The sequence below is a fragment of the Penaeus monodon genome, chromosome 11 (assembly GCF_015228065.2).
Source record: "Penaeus monodon isolate SGIC_2016 chromosome 11, NSTDA_Pmon_1, whole genome shotgun sequence".
Taxonomy (NCBI): Eukaryota; Metazoa; Arthropoda; class Malacostraca; order Decapoda; family Penaeidae; genus Penaeus; species Penaeus monodon.
Window position 1 is genome coordinate 18,593,733 of NC_051396.1, and position 5,000 is coordinate 18,598,732.

Below are 5,000 nucleotides of genomic sequence, written 5' to 3' on the forward strand. Positions count from 1 at the left end.
TTACATACGCATGTGTAAACAAGTATGTGCGCATATTGGCATTTCATTTTCTGCTTATTTTGCAAGTTTTCATAATCTTGATAATAAAGTAAACAAACAAATGAAGAATTATTTTATTAATTAAATAATCAAAAATGAATATCAATTGATAAATTAAGAACGCAAAACAAGAAAGAAAGAATATTTCACATCTTACTGGTGAACCCTTGCGAACACCACCATATAGTTCCTTTATGGCACACGTGAGCCACATATGGGGACCATTATTTAATAAACAGCTGAGTTCCATTGACAAATACAATCATCCCGCACTTATATTCAAACTATAAAGTGACTATCTGTTCCCATCAGCCACCCCTCCTTCATTAAGCAATCCATACTTTCCGTACTTTCATAAAACTTACTTGAGAGTACAAGATGACTCGAGAGCAGCACAGTACGCGTGTAGCCGACCACCTTGCCGCGTGCACTCTGAGGCCTACGCTACCACTCGGTACTAATAGCAGCTTGGGTTGAGTTACCGGCGACACTAGTGCGAGGTTATCTTAACGTTTGTAGGTGCACATATCGTAGTTCTTCTTGGTAGAATCTATTTGTGAGGTTCGAATTTAATAATAAAGCATGCCAATACAGTAAATACACTAACATGCATACATGTTACATACTCTTTATATGTATCTGTATCTATGTGCGTATATATGTGTGTTTGGATTTGTTTCAAAGTGTCAATGTGTGTAAGGTTTTAGGTACATACTCTTATCAAAAACTAAGATAAGACTCGTGACTCCCTAACATGAGACTGTACAAAGGTGACAATGAAATAACTCGCTTTGATATGACCTTCAGGTAATCTCGAGCTCATCTTCATTAAATCTGTTCGCATCTCCTTTTAACACTTTTCGGTTCATTTATGTTGTTTTTTTTCTACTTACTATACTACTGTCCTTCTGTTTGTCAGTGTTAGTAATGATCATCATTATTATTTATCATCATTATCGTCAAAATTGAAAATATCATTACATTACCATTATAACTGATATTACCATTACCATTGATATTGTCATGGTTATTTTCAGCATTATTATTATCATTGTTATTATTATTACTATTATTATTATCAGTTATTGTTATTATAACTATTATTATTACTATTATCATTATCATGAACCTTACTATTATTATTTCTCTTTTTATAATTACCATTATTGTTCTTTTTTGGTTCTTCTTCTTCTTCTTCTTCTTCTGATTATTTCTATTATCATTATGATAATTTTCATTATTATTATCATCATCATTTTCATTTTGATTATCATATATAATAATAATAATAATAATAATAATAATGATAATAATAATAATGATAATAATAATAATAATAATAATAATAATAATAATAATAATAATTGTTATTGTTGTTGTTGTTTGTTATTGATGTTTTATTATTATTATTATTATTATTATTATTATCATTATTATAAGCATTAGTAGTAGTAGTATTATCATTATTATCATTATTATTATCATTTTTACAATTATTATTATTATTATTATTATTATCATTATTATTATTATTATTATTATTATTATTATTATTATTATTATTATTATTATTATTATTATTATTATTATCTTTCTCATCATCATCATCATTAACATTATTATTACTATTATCATTATCATTAACATCTTTATCATCTTCAATATTCATTATTAGTGATAAATAATGATTATAATAATGATAGTGATGATGTTGCGAAACTAACGCTAATGCTAATGCTAATGCTAATTAATGATAATAATAATAATAATAATAATAATAATAATGATAATAATAATAATAATAATAATATAATAATAATAATAATAATAATAATAATAATAATAATGATAATAACAACAACAACAACAACAACAACAACAAGATAACAATAATATAAATAGTAACAGTAACAATAATAACAGTAGTATAGCATCTATGGGTGCGTTACGTATGGACCAGGGGATGGGGTGAAATTGCTATGGCGCAGTTATCCCTCTTAACCTTGGCTCATTCTATGTCTGCTGTATCCCCGCCACGTTATTTTACTTGGTCTGTCGGTTATGTGAAAACTGCCGCCTTCTGTCGGCCTCACACATATGATTTTTGATCTGTCAATGAGACGAAAGGGGATGCGGTTATTTGGGGGGGGGGTAACGAGCTATTACAATAGCAGTAATAGCAGCAGTAGTAATGTCATTATGATGATAATAATAATAATAATAATAATAATAATAATAATAATAATGATAATAATAATAATAATAATAATAATAATAATAATAATGATAATGATAATGATACTACTACTACTACTACTACTACTACTACTACTACTAAAAATAATGATATTACTTCTTCTGCTACTACTACTACTAATGACAATAATAAAATTGATAATAATGACAATGCAATGATACTTATGATGATAATGATAATGATAATAATGTTAATAGCAGTAATAATAAGGATAATGATGATGATGATGATGATGATGATGATGATGATGAGATGATGATGATGATAATTGATGATGATGGAATATAATAATAATAATAATAATAATAATAATAATAATAATAATAATAATAATAATAATAATAATAATAATAATAATAATAATAATAATAATAATAATAATAACAACAACAACAATAATAATAATAATATAATAATAATTATGATGATGATAGTAATAATAATGATAATATTGATAATAATAATGATACAAACAAACAAACAAACAAACAAAAACAACATAACAGTGAGGGTCATGGTGATAGAAATAATAATAAGGAGAATGTAGATAACAATATCAGTAATGCAGTAACCATAACAATAGTAAGAATCAACATACGAAAGTAATAACAGAGATAACAATGATATAACTTCATATATTTGAGTTTTGTAATGGGCAGACCTTTTGGTTGTAATCATCTGAATATCTAAGAGAAGAATGACCATGCACTTTAATGTGATATTGAAAGTCATAACTCATCGTACTCACCATTACGATAAACTATATTACAAATAAAGGTGAATGAACGTTAGGAAATTATTATTAAATTAGTCTACCCTAAATATAACCAAAAGAAAATGTTAGATTCCAGAAGATGTCAGAAAATTGATGTATGGGGGACTATTGTAAATAAAGACTCTTCTTTCCCTCCCTCCCTGTATGAACGCATGTATGTATGTATATATGAATGTGTATATATGTATGCATGCATGTATGTATGTATGTATGTATGTATGTATGTATGTATGTATGTATTTAAGTATGTATGTAGACATGTTTGTATATATGTATGCCATTCTGTTTGTCTGTCTGTATGTATAGATGCTTCTATATATGACTGTATTATCATTGTAAGTGTGCATGTTTATGTGCCAGTAGTGGCAGCAATTAAAGTGCTGTTTAGAAAGAATTTTCTGATCATTAGTGAAGTAAAACCCTTGTCCGGACCCAGCTAAGTCCAAATACGCTGCATCTATGGTGTCGCCGTCAGATATAGGCCAATGCTATAATATCATAAAACGTCAGTCGTCAGGGACCGAGCCTCTCGCCAGATATTTGCGTGCGGAAAAATGGATTAAACCGTCAGCCATCAAATACTCGGTTCGTCGTTAGATGCATGCGTGCGGACGGTATGCAGATATAGATATGCTATGATGAGGGTTCAGAGGTCAAAGAAAGCCTCCGGACAAGTACAGTGGTAACGTGTTGGCCTCTCATCCGAGGGCCTAGGCGCGAGAAGTTGCAACTGTCGCCTGGAGGTTACTGCTGTGACTGGGCACCACGGCGGTTAAGGACTAGGTTCACCCGAGTCAGCACCAGCTGACACACGTGAGCGAGTCGGCATTAAACGACACAGGCCGGGTTCCCTTCATGGCATAGCCCGGGCGAGGCTAATCTTCGCATATCGGACTTATCCTTATCCTTAGTTCTAAGAAGAGGCAAAAGTGGCACTGCAACCCAGTGTTTATATCTTGGCTATACACTGTAGGCCGAATCTACAGAATAGTATCAAAGACATTTATCACCAGAGAAAGGCTCCTTACTAATTAGTTGGAATGGCATAACTAAAACATTATCAAACTTTGTGATGCAGCAAAGATTAACTTAGTTAAGCATCTGTATTATCGACACATATTAAGGGACTCTCTTAATTTATGTACGATGCTTACTGTGGAATTATGATGTAGCATCTGTAAGTTACAGATGTGTGTCTAACTGTTATTCGTATATTCATTACGCACTTAAGTTTAAAAAGGATTGCAATGACACGACCATTGGCACATCCGTCACAAACAGTACATCGCAACGACATCACCCATAAACTCGCAGATTAACCTCTTCACACACGTATACAGACACATATTACCTCTAAATTTCGTGCCTTTGAAAGTAGAGTAAATGTCTAGATTGTTATTCTACACACTAAGTTAGGCAATAACACGAAGCCATCACCTACTCAAATCTCTCACAACAAATTATTTTGAAAAGCAGATGCTCAACAAAATATAGTTTAAAATGCACTCATTTAATTTATTTCATTATGTATGCACTTACGGTGAACATAGATTATATTCTGAGAGGATGTAATCAATTATGGAATACTTGTTTTAGTTTAATAAGTATAATGCATATCAATTCACCTACTATCTAAATAATATATGTACATTAGATATACCGTTTAAATAACTATATAAGAAACATAATCTATAACATAAATATATATAAAAAATCCAAGACAACAGCATACAACAAATCGTACACAATGACAACAAACATACCGCACATTTGAAACTAAACAAACCCACATCCAACACCACGTGATAACAAATCATACAAAACAATCATTTAATTATATATAATCTATTTAATAATTAATAATTATCACATCACAGACATAATTATCTAACAAAAAATAATGTATCTTAGAATTTCATTATAATAATA

At 30.0% G+C, this 5,000-nt stretch overlaps 1 protein-coding gene across 1 annotated transcript in view; it reads right to left on the reverse strand.

The window, feature by feature from the left end:
* Window positions 1–521, reverse strand: part of LOC119578801 (cytochrome P450 4c3-like) — a 9,797-nt gene extending 9,276 nt beyond the window's left edge. Inside the window, exon 1 of the mRNA XM_037926432.1 lies at window positions 405–521. The gene's annotated coding sequence lies outside the window, so the exon portion shown is untranslated. The remainder of the gene's footprint in view (window positions 1–404) is intronic.
* Window positions 522–5,000: the final 4,479 nt, after the last annotated feature.